The sequence below is a fragment of the Schistocerca gregaria genome, chromosome 11, assembly GCF_023897955.1.
Source record: "Schistocerca gregaria isolate iqSchGreg1 chromosome 11, iqSchGreg1.2, whole genome shotgun sequence".
Taxonomy (NCBI): domain Eukaryota; kingdom Metazoa; phylum Arthropoda; class Insecta; order Orthoptera; family Acrididae; genus Schistocerca; species Schistocerca gregaria.
Window position 1 is genome coordinate 29670514 of NC_064930.1, and position 13160 is coordinate 29683673.

General features: G+C 36.4%; 1 protein-coding gene across 1 annotated transcript in view; it reads left to right on the plus strand.

Annotated features, from left to right (window-relative positions):
* The first annotated feature begins 12990 nt into the window (after nt 1–12990).
* The window catches only part of LOC126295086 (zinc finger protein 492-like), a 90023-nt gene continuing 89853 nt past the window's right edge, over nt 12991–13160 (plus strand). Inside the window, exon 1 of the mRNA XM_049987346.1 lies at nt 12991–13063. The gene's annotated coding sequence lies outside the window, so the exon portion shown is untranslated. The remainder of the gene's footprint in view (nt 13064–13160) is intronic.

Sequence of the window (13160 nt, forward strand, 5' to 3'; positions counted from 1 at the left end):
AAAATGTACTGAAGAACATGTCTCCCCTGGAATATACAACTGCGACTGGCCCAACTTTTAACCTAATGCCCAAACTGAGTGAGGAAACTTATCTGTTGTTCAATGAACAACGTAGTAAAAACAAATAAGGTGAGAACAAGATCAATGTAATTAGTTGGCTCATTTTTTTTAAAAACGTGATCATATATTTGCTTAAATTATGTAACTGATATACTTTATGTATTAGTGCAGATACTGCCGACAATAAGAAAAGTCTTTCCAACTCATACTGGTAATTTTTTTTAGTAGCTTCCCATTGAGTCCCAAGGTTGAAAATTATACTGAAGTTCTACATCATAAAGGTCTATTAAGTGTGTAACTTTCAGATTTTTAAATGGTCCCCAACAAAAATACTGCTGGCCAGAGAATGAACAAATCCAATTTTTTTTTTTTTTTTTAGAAAGTGAACTTTTTTTTTTACATGTAAGCTTCTCACACTTAACACTCCATAAAAAGTAACTACACTATGTAGTATAGCACCAAAAATATTAAGACCAACAAATTCCTCCTTCTTTGGAGAAATACTGTTCAAAAATTTAGATTTTTTTTTAAATTTGCAACCAATAAATCTGACCCATTAAAAATATATTAAGAAATACATTTATTTTCCCATGTGAAAGTTTCTTTCTATTTTATTTACATCAAGAAATACATTTAGTTAGATGATCATGGTTTTAATTTATAACCCAGTGTATGTTGAATTACATGCTTATTTGAAAGGTCTGGGGCAATTAAATTAAATTAAACTTTAAAAAAAACATGATGCTTCTAAATGCAAAAGAATGGTTGCAGCCCAAAACAAAATGAGTGCTTTTTCTACATGATAACAAATTTTTTTAAAAATTAGAGTCCACCAAACATGAAGGAATTCACCAACTGAACATCAGTTTCTTCTGAGATGATCAAGCTACCAACACTGGACCACTTGATATGGACTGACCCAAGAATTAATATCTTTAAGTACAGAGAAAGATTTTTTCCCAATACTACCATTAACTGGAGTATATATTATCAGAGCGAAAGGTACAAAGAGTAAATTAATTAAAAGGGAAACAAGAGCAACTATCAAAGTTGGACCATTTACATTTCCATGAATTTTATTAGCGGACTTAATATAAATATTCAGGTGTGATATGGAGCAGATTGGTTGAAGAAGTACAAAGTGATTTTAGATTTCCATGCATCATCAATGAACTGCAATGTAAACAATCACCATGACAGAATACAATTTACATCACCACCTTAGCAAGTACTAAATATGTGAGGGTAAATCACACCCGTTTAGTAAATAATACAAATGTAATGGAGAAAGAAAATGTTAATCAGCTACAATAAATGTCACTTACATTCATAAAAATTGTATACGAGCCTGATTTATTAACTAATATGTAAAAGGAAGCATTGTACCATGTTTTATGTACCCATGAGAAAATGTTTCCAACAAACTAGGGGTCATAGGCAATCATACTGTAATTTTAAATTTAATAATAAAGGACTATTTTTCTGCAAATCCTAACCAGTAGTGATACGTTTAAAACCTTAAGCACAAGAAGATATTAATAAGATGACAGATAATGATATAGAATGTAGCATAAGTGCCTTCAACAATCCTTTACTGATAGTACGAAAGGTTACAGATAGGGTTCACATCATGCTACATGCATGTACTTTCCATAGACATATAGAGACTGAGGGAGATATATCAGAGTATATCAATGAAATATTAGTACATTTTGAGGAAGCGAAGTAGTTTAGTTTGATGGATTTGGCAATTGGCAGATGAGATTAAATGACAATTCAAAACCATACTCAGCATTTTTATATGATGGAATAACTTTCAGTTTAAAGTATTACCATTTGGGCTAAATATATTTGTTTCAGTATTTATACAAGCCTTAGGTCAAGCTCTTACCAGTCAGTTACTAGAAGAACTTTCAATGTACGTCGATCTTTCAGCCAGTCGGTGATGACGTAATTGAGGCACATGCCCTGCAAATTTTTAAAATGATTTTACAGAAACTATTTGCTAAAAAAATCATTTTTGCTTTACTTGCAGCTTTATATGTCAGGTTCATTATGAGGTGCCCAACAACACAGCACGAAATTCAAAAAAGTTTGCAATGAAAAATTGGTGTCGCTATGACTTTGTGATCGGCGCATGTTACATAATATGTTGCTGTGAATTGAAATTTAGCTAACATATTGAATTTTTCTTTAAAGTTGGTGGAGGTCTGTAATTGTCACCAATCTCGAGAAAATTGATCAGACGTACCATACTCATTTGTGGTCACACAGTGCCAGCAATAAAGCTAAGGTGATGTATCCAGAACATTCCTCATATTTCATAAATGGTTTGAGATATCAAAATGAGAGTTTGACAAACGACAGCACACAAACAGGAGAGTATTTTGCCATACGGTTATTATGTACTTCTTCGTTATCTACCATATTGTTCCACTAACTACAGACATTTCCAGTGAAGGAATGTTATTTTTAAGAGCCATCAACAGCTGGTGAAGCAAGAAATGGTATGGGCTTTGGAACAACATAAATGAACTCCTTACATGTTTATTTCATACTGTGGATGTGCTTTTTCATAAAATGCTCACCTTAGTTTTCCCCAGTTCCTCTCTTGATAAATTTAATGAACCACTGTGTAAGGATTCTCTCACAACTGCGTCTGCGCAACATGTTAATGAGGTTAGACTGTATAAACTCTGATGAGTTTTGGCAAAAGAAACACATTTTAACATGGCAACAAGAGAAATGTGTAGGTTTTCCTCAAAATTCCCCATTCATGATACTTACCTGAAAGTTACAAATGGTTAACAAACAAGGAGAAAATTAATCGTTGTATTTTCGGTGGAATTATTTTTGGGTACTAACCACAGAAGAGGTGACAAATCTTTTTGAATACGAACCATGCAAATGTGGGCATGAGGGGCCTCTCTTAATATTTACAAAATATGTGAGTGTAGGCTTCAGTTTAGAATAGCACTTGCCCTCCAGCACTCAGTATTTACCCTACAGTGGCTGTCCAGAGCCCCACCACCACTGATCTCCCCACACTTGCCCCATTGCCTGCGCATCTACCAGCTATGGTACTCTGCCTGCACCAGCCATAACACAGTTCTTGGGTCACAACTGGCAGAATTTCAACAGTCCTATCTTCAGTCCTGGGTTTTTATCTTTGAATGCCTGATACGGTTAATGCAGGTTTCCCAACACTAGTCATTTTTGTGTATGAACCCTGAGACCCTGCTCATTAACAGAAACAAAATACTTATTCTCAGGCAAATAGTGGCTTATTATGTCTGTTGTAGAATATGACACCATTCACAATTGTTCACTTAAGACACATGTAGGTCTTGGCTAAGGGATTCTCTAAGATACTATATTTGTTTTGCTTTTCTCACTAAATAGTTAGAGGATCCAAATTCATTTTCAATCCTTCGAAAGCTCCAACTTTTCAGGTGTCAGCATCTGCATCTTCTCACTGTCTGTGGTGCTGGTACTGAATTTCTCTTTCAATTGCTTTACCATTTAAGATTCAACATTTGTTTCATAATCTGCATTTTTTTCCACACTAGGTATGTATTTACTTTGCAATAACTCAGAACTTGCCCAATGTTTTTCTGCACATATGTTTTCTTTTCCAGTCTGTTCTTTTTCACTGGGGATTTGCCAAGAGATAACAAACTATCATTTAATGCATCTAAAGCAACTTTTGGGGCTGCAGATGCGTGACTCATCTGAGGAGCAATACAGGTTCGTGGTTTCCACGTGTTTTATGTAGCCGGGTCTGCCACCCACCCTTGTCCCCGAGTTAATTTTTTTATACAATTACCACATATTTTGTAATCTGTCATTATGCCACTAATCATCCGCATTTACACTTTACATAGATTTTTCTTACATCTGCTGTGTCCATCTTCCATGAATGGGTTACAGCAATACATAATGATCTCAAACTTCATCTCCAGGTGGATTTGTATAATTGCAACACACAAGATCTATTGCCGCAACTATCTGTGTACACGTTGCAGGCACGCTACCATCCAATATTTGTTAGGTTGTTAATGGCCCGCCTACATTGTTACCTTCCAGTGCAATGTTAGACCACCACCTTTTCAACAATAAACATATTTTTCAGTGCTTTGTGTCATATTGTCAGACTCTAAACACAATTTATTTTGCATGTAGAACACATTCCCATATGTATACCTCATAATCCCATTATCACCCCAACTTGACTTTTTACTCTTGTATAGTGTAGCATGAAGAAGAAAATATATTATTTCATCAGTTTCATAGGTGGCATGTTTTTCAATATTCAAGGTCAAAGGTCAAGGCCTCTGATGTTAATTGTGTACATTCTTCAACTATGGCAATCTCACATATCATTAAAAAGCTTGTTTCAAAACCTTTCCAAAATTACCTGGTTCACTCTTGCGTCTTTATTAGAATGGCAATTTCAGCTGTTTTTATCGGCAGTACTTGTCGAATTATCAGCACATTTTTAGAGCTTCAAGTGGCCATTACTCCTGTCTTACTTGTGCTAAAATTCTGTAATTTGTTATTTTTCATTCTCTTGTCATGAGCAATGAACACACCAAATTTCATGAATATTGAAATAAGTCAGGTTGAAAATTGTACTTTTCTGTGTTTATCTGACATGGAATGATTCATTTTTATCTTTTTTCCTTTTAATCCTTTCCTTTTCACCTTTTGTATGAAGCAGAAAACTATCACCATAATCATGATATTAAGGCCTCATAATAGGAGAGCAGGTTATACAGGGTGTTACAAAAATGCACGGCCAAACTTTCAGGAAACATTCCTCACACACAAATAAAGAAAAGATGTTATGTGGACATCTGTCCAGAAACGCTTAATTTCCATGTTAGACCTCATTTTAGTTTCGTCAGTATGTGCTGTACTTCCTCAATTCACCGCCATGATTTCATACGGGATATTCTACCTGTGCTGCTAGAACATGTGCCTTTAAAGTACGACACAACATGTGGTTCATGCACGATGGAGCTCCTGCACATTTCAGTCAAAGAGTTCATACGCTTCTCAACAACAGATTCAGTGACCGATGGATTGGTAGAGGCGGACCAATTCTATGGCCTCCACGCTCTCCTGATTTCAACCCTCTTGACTTTCATTTATGGGGGCATTTGAAAGCTCTTGTCTACGCAACCCCGGTACCAAATGTAGAGACTCTTCGTGCTCGTATTGTGGATGGCTGTGATAGAATACGCCATTCTCCAGGGCTGCATCAGCTCATCAGGGATTCCAGGCGACGGAGGGTGGATGCATGTATCCTCGCTAATGGAGAACATTTTGAACATTTCCTGTAACAAAGTGTTTGAAGTCACGCTGGTACATTCTGTTGCTGTGTGTTTCCATTCCATGATTAATGTGATTTGAAGAGAAGTAATAAAATGTGCTCTAACATGGAAGTTAAGCGTTTCAAAACACATCTCCACATAACATAGTTTCTTCCTTTGTGTGTGAGGAATATTTCCTGAAAGTTTGGCCGTACCTTTTTGTAACACCCTGTATAATAACCATTTTGATTTTTCCAGCATAATTATTCATAGTATTCTTATCAGGGTGCCTACTAGACTCAGAAACCATCATGACAATGTATCTAATTGACTGCCATTTCATATGAGATGCTATTTCTCAATAATGACATGCCCCGCTACTTCATTTTCGTTACTGGCACCACAGCACGCACACAATGCATTAGGGGCAGCATTGATGTGCCTGGTACATATGTCACTCCATATTTTGATCTACATAATATTGCTATCTCCAAAAACAGTGTCAATCAATAGCTCACAGAGTAAATTTTATACGTGAAATATTTCATCTACCTTTTTTTCAATTACTGTAGAAGTAACATGGGGACAAATTTCTGACACTACTCTGTTTGTTTTAGTGTAACTCAAACCATGTACACAAAATATGAATCATTCTGTATACAAAGTGAACATTTCAGAAGTAATTTCCTGTTAATCAGTAATGTAACAAAACAAATCTGTAAGCATGTAAGACTCTGAAACCCTTAACATGGGATTATAAAAGAAAGAAGTTATTTTGAAATAACAAATAAATGGAGAGGTGAAACAATTAGAAATAGGGTAAAAGGAAATACTACTATCAATATGTAAGATATTGTAACAGACTACTGCACACAATGAAGTAGAGGAGTATATATGTAAAATAAGTTGCAAATATAAGATGGGACACAAGATAAGATAAAAAATACAACATTATAACAAGGTCTAAGGTACATTAATAAATAATCTAGAGAAAATTTATAACTGGTAGAAAATAAACTTTTTCCCACTTGCTTTGAAATTTCAACACAAAACTTTCCAAGAAGAGACTCAACTCTGTCAAAATTTTACGTCTGGTACTAATTTTATATTAACTACAACAGAGCAGAAAGTAAAAAAGAAGTCCATAAATGGACAAAAGTCGTTAAGATTTGAGCACGATGCTATTTCATCACTAAAAGCATGCACAGTATAAGTGCTATCTAACGTCAATTTCACCACAACTTTCCAAAGTATCTAAAGAATCAAGAGTTATACTCTCATACAGAATGGGTAATGCTGAATATATAAAATTGTACTTCTGCATTTGATCACTTGGGCCTTAGAAACACAAATGTTTCTACAACTTCTTAAACAGTGACAATAAACTGCAGAACTCGGGGATCATGATCTAGGGTAGTGGAGTTGCAAGAGCAGTTAATTAAGACCAAATAATATGTAGAAAGGTTATCAGAAGTGTTGAAAAAATCCAGACTAAATGGAATTAAAATAAGGCCGTATGTTTTATTACAGATGAAAAGAGTGGAAGTAAATACAAGTGTAGCCTTTATAGCAAATAAGAAAATTAAAAATACTACAGATATTAAAGGGAACTCAAATATTATATTAAAACTGGTTTTAAAAATAAAAAGAGAGATATACTGTGGCAATTGCTTGAACCTATGGACCAACACTCAGATGCTGTTGAGATATAACACCTCTACAAATATTTACAGTTATTTCAAGCAGAATGACCTCCTCCAAACCAACAAGCATGAATTCTGAAAACCTCCATCACACAACACCCCCCCCCCCCCTTTACACTTTTTTTGTATTTATTTATTTGTTTTACTCCACATACCATCCACAAAAACAAAGATTAAGGGAATAAGGTAGATGGAATATTTCCTGATTTATAAAAACAATTTGACTTAATACTGCACCAATGTTTATTATCAAAAGTATGGTGATATGGGTATCAGACAACATATGCGACTGGGTTGATGTTTTCTATGTAAATAGGGTACAGCATGTTTTATCTTAGATTGAGACTCTTCAACAGAAGTACTTTCTGGTGCACACAACACAACAGCAACATCAGAAATCCTGGAGCAGGTACATAAATACCTCAGCCAACTGTTCTCCTATAGATCTTGCATGTCATTCTGACAGACAAAGACAAATTGAACCTGTAAAGAAGTATGGAAAAAGATGATGTCGATACCACCGTTAAACCCACCACAGCTGGAAACTCGCTAGGACACATGGAATTCCCATTGAATTCTACCATATGATCTGAGATATCGTCAGGGACATCTTCACCAGTCATAAATGATGTGATTCGTGGTCAGAAAATACCAGAAGATTTCAAAAAGTAGCACACTATCTTAATGCTGAAAAAAGCAGCATTGTGAAAAATAGAGGATTACAGACCTATCACACTGACTACAATATAGCAGCACAATGCATGGCTGACAAAGTAAAAGTGCTGATGAAGAAAATGATACACCCTCACCAGACATGTGCCATGCCCAGAAGGGCCACCTATGAGGCTTTAGCCGAATATAGAGAAGTCATAGGCATTACAGCAGTAAACAAATTCGACACTGCGATTGTGCCAATGGACTTTGATAAGGCCTTCACTAGAGTGAGCCACAGCTATCTTTACAAGATTCTAGAAAAACTATGCCTGGATACTCTTCCATCTGAATAATAATGAATATACTTAAGAGCACCACCTCCAGGCCATAAATAAACGGCCGTAACACAAAACTGATGGAAGTTCAGAGGTTGGTGAGACAAGGCTGCCCACTCTCAGTGGCATTATTTGCAATGGCCCTGGATCCCCTACAGCGGAAAACCAACACCATCACCGGAATCAAGTTGCCCGGCACTACAGTGAAATATAAAGCTTACACTCACAACATAGGATCCTTCATAAAGATAAGACAGACTTTCCAAGAATACAAGAGCCCTCCAAAATGTTGAAAAAGTGGCAAGGCCCAAAATAAATCCACACAAAACTCCACTCGTATTTATCGGAAACCACAAACTTAACAAAGTGAGCCCGTGGTACTTGAGACACACAAATATCAGTGAAAATGACAGCCAAAAACTGGCAATCAGCACTACACAAAATATGAGAAATTGCAAGATCAAACAGAAACAGACTGATGAACTTATTCCAGAACACAAGTCTCATCAGCGAACAACTACTCTCAAAAGTGTGGTTTCTGGCTGTCAAACTTCCTACTGCTACCTACTATCACTTCCAAGATCAGCGAAATTGTAATGTCCTTCTTCTATGCCCAGGCAGAATTCTTCACTACGTGAAAGCGAGGCGACAAAGAACTGTCTGGTATTGCACTCAATATTTGTGGGTAATTTCCGCTCTTGGCACTTATGTGAGTCTGTATTTGTGTTTACAAAATCAAGTCTCTTTAGCAAGCAAGCTTACATTCAAATTATTACTATCAGCTAGTTGCATTGTTCAGTGGTTGCCACCAAAGTTGCTCATCAACAGATACTAGGTGGTCAATTCACATTTCAAAATGAATTGATATCGTTGATTGGCATAGCACATGTACAATGAATTAATTAATTCCTTCGAATGACACATTCTTCAGTTAACACAGCATGACGTTTTGTATGTTGAAAATTATTTCGTTTAATATTAATGTGGAATACTACATCATCATCTTTATTGTTATTCTTATTGTCCAGGGATAAGCCATACTTGGTTCACTTCTTGTGATGCTTGGTTCGAAATCGTAGGACACTACAGTTTTTCCTTAACTTGGTTTTTATTAACACAGTTTTTTTTTAATATGATTCACTACTATGAATGGACACACTTGTTTTTGGGCATGACGCAGTATGAAACTGACCAACTGAACTATATACAAAATGACAATTTCAGGGCCTACCCTCCAAATAAATTTCTTGGCCAACCACTGTCTCGTCTGTCCTTAGTCCTTTAGCTGTTGTTGTTGAGTATTGTCTTCATGTTCTGCCGGTCACCAGGTACTTTTGACGAGTTTAAGCACAGCTTGTGGGTTTTCCTTGAGCGCTGCTGATGAGTTAATTTAAGCCATCCTGCTGCCCTCTGACCACTAATGACAAGTATAAATGTGCAACTTCGCAGGCAGCTGTAAACTGTTCATGAATTTAAGTGCACAGTACAGCTTTGACCCTATTTTTAGCAGTTTCTCACAGTTCTGGCTACTAAGTTTGTAGTAGTACTGTGTCTACTACGATATTATTTCACTGCATTCAATTTTACTTCATCTTACTGTTCATCAAGATTAGAATAAAAATGTTTGGGATTACGGAAATGTCCGATTCCACCCATATGCTTTGACCAATGACTTCACCAATATGGCGTACACGACCATTCACAACGTCTGCAATATGGCGCCTATGAGGTCATTATGTAAACACGATTACAAAATCCATAAATATAACGAAACTACCAGGACCAGTGCGGGAAATTGCGGGTTTTTTGGTGGGGACAAACACAAACACACGATGACAACAACATAGAACCACTCAAAATTTCCCCAATTCCACTACATTCACAATATTCACAGGAATCTGTTACTTCCCTTCATCTACATAGCTCAACCACAATTGCCGATACCACAAAAAAAAAATTAACATCTAGAAAAATTGCAACACTGCGACTACACATACCATCAGAAATGAGAATCGGACACTTCACTTGACCTATATAGGTCAACAGCAGCTCACAATACCAAAACACGTAGCTACGACGAGTCATTGGAATCGGACACTTCCCTTGACCTATATAACTCAAATACAACTGACGATACCAAAAAAATTGAAATAAAGTACTTCCCCTAAGATACATAAATCAACCACAAGTGCTGATAACAAAACACCAACCACCAACACATGCAGTAAATAACACTGACCCAACAACACACAAATACCCCACCATACAGTGACCAATCATCATAACATGCAAACAATAGATCCAAAAAAATGGCTACTTACTACAAAAAAGTTCCAGCGCTACATACTAGGTCAGCAACCCCAATCCCCCCACCTCCGCCAAACAAACAAACAAAAACACATCCAAAACAAACCAGCCCCCCCCCCTCACTCAACCTTAACCCAATTAAACTTAAAAGACATATCCATACCAAACAAAAGAAGGCAAAAATTAAATTAAATGACTTACCACTCGACAAACAGCAAATGACACCACAACAATATAAACACAACACAAACTTAATTCTTAACTCACTGAAACCAATTTTATTGCACAATTGGGCATAAAACAGATCATTTTCTTTCATTTCATGAACTGATGGTTTTGAAGTTTCCTTGATGTGTACGAGTCTCAGCTTTATATTTACTAATGATAGATGCTGAAGAAATTAATTAAAATTTGTATCACAGCCATGACTTGAACCTTTTTTCAACTTTATTCAATTGACTGTATACATACAAATAGAGCACATTAATAAGAATTGACACATTATATTTACTTTCAGATTTTATTTTTACAAATTTCTCCTTTATTACATTTTTGTTGACTATCTTTTCAGTGTTGGGAGTTCATTTTGGTTTTACAATTAGGATATTTTTCCATGTGTGTGTTTTTGTAATGCTTTCAGTCTTTTTATGAAGTTTTTGAGTTAGGTTTGTTGACTTCTTTTCTCATTGATGATTAATGGCAGCAAATAAACAGTTTTATGTAACTGGTGTAGGTCGGCTCAGTGACAGAGAGCTGTGACACCTCTCCCCCACACCCTCCCCACACCCTCCCCACACATCTAGTACAGCAAAGGCTGCCCCAGGCACCCCATCCCCACTGTACCTCAAGGTGGCACTCTGGAGCCAGCTGAATGTGGCCACCAAAGCTTCCAGCTGCATTTGGACTGTGGCTAACTCCTCCTGCATCCGCACACAACAGACACAGTCCCCATCCATCTAGCTAATATGTGATTTACTAGAAACTTAAGGAAACCTACTGCCACACAAGGTTAACAACTACACTCTAGGTAGCAGAAAGGGGACTCAACAATGAAAAACAATAAGAATTTATGGTAGAATTATATAGTGAATGTTATTTACAAACGTTAAACAGTAACCAGCGGTAAACTACACCTACTGGTTATCCCTCGCATTTACAGTGTAAACAAACGTTTACGTACACGCGAAAATGACCTAATAAAACTATAAAAACGGCTACCTTCGATGTATCGAGTCGAAATGACACAAATAAACGTAAATACTGAGTATTGTACACTGACAGATGCAGGCACAAAACAAAACCTTTAGCTAACAATAAGAGTTCAGAATGAAAAGCACAAATACGAACTCTACTTTATAGGAACCCATCACTAATGCCCACACCAAGTTAAGGAAAATAAGCAGACGGCGAGGAGAGTATTAGCTTTCTGCTAACTAAACCGTATGTAAGAAGGGCTCAGAAGTTTTATTGTAACATTGATTTACTCAGACATTTTAGTGTAACACTAATTTACCACGTATTTTACGTCTACTTGACTGTTAACGCTCGCAGGTTGCGCTAGACAAACATATGCAAGTGGCATTAGAGTTCACCGTAAGTATCACTTTTCCTAATAAAACGTATAAAAACTGCTACCTTCAATGTAACGAGCCTAAATGACACTAATAAGCGTGAATACTGAGCATCCAACACTAACTTAAACTGATTAACCCTCGTATTTATAATGTAAAAAAAACGTTCACATACACGCGAAAAATGACCTAATAAAATGTATAAAAACTGCTATCTTCAATGTATCGAGTCTAAATGACACTAATAAGCGTAAATACTGAGTATTCTGCACTACTTAATTGATGATCCCGCGCATTTAACAATGTAATTTAAATATGTAAATAAACGTTTGCGTACACGCGAAGCTGTCCTTCGCTTTTCCTATTCAGACGCAAATAAAAAGTGAAACTTTCAATTTATCAAGTCTATTTCGCACTAATACACGCAAATACTATAGAAAATACATAAAAAACTATTAATTACATATCTCGTAGCACGCACTGAAGAAGACGTATAATTCTACTGTTGGCCACACGAGCGACAAGATTCACGCTGGTTTTCATCGAATGTGCTGGTTCTGCCGTACGGTCACCCTTCGTGTACTGTGTAAGCAGCAACCTCGTGGTGTTGTGGAAATTTGTGTGTGACTTTCTCCAGGTAATGTATAAGCGTTTATAAACTGCAAACAAGAATAAGCGAAGAAATGTGTATCGGAAGTAAATTAACATGGTACTTAATTTCTATCACAGTAACAGTTGAGTTTGATGAGAGTAATAGTTCGCGAATATCTTGTGATGACTCTGCTGTTTGAGGCTGCTGCTTTTTTATGTTTTAATTTTTAATGGGTACATAAGGATGATATTTTATTCTGTATTTAATTGTGATCACATCACCTATAGTGTGCTTGGTGACGGTGTGTGAATGTTGTAATTTTTCAGGTTATGTTCATAACAACTAAATACCTGAGTTGTTAGTGCTTGTTTTTGGCCTGACCGGTAAAATCGCGACGTGTATCTTCGTAAAAGAAACGGCTTAGTGTGTGACGTGCTGTCAGGAGAAGTTTGACTACGAGGTAATTTCCTCATATACTTCGTGGCTAACGAGAAAAGGCGGACAGTGAAATTCAAAGGTTGTCCATGTTAGTACGGTTATTTTGACGTACTTAGCAGTAATGATGATTGTGATGATAATTTTCTGTGATGTGATGTAGACATATAGCGGCTCCAGATTTTAGG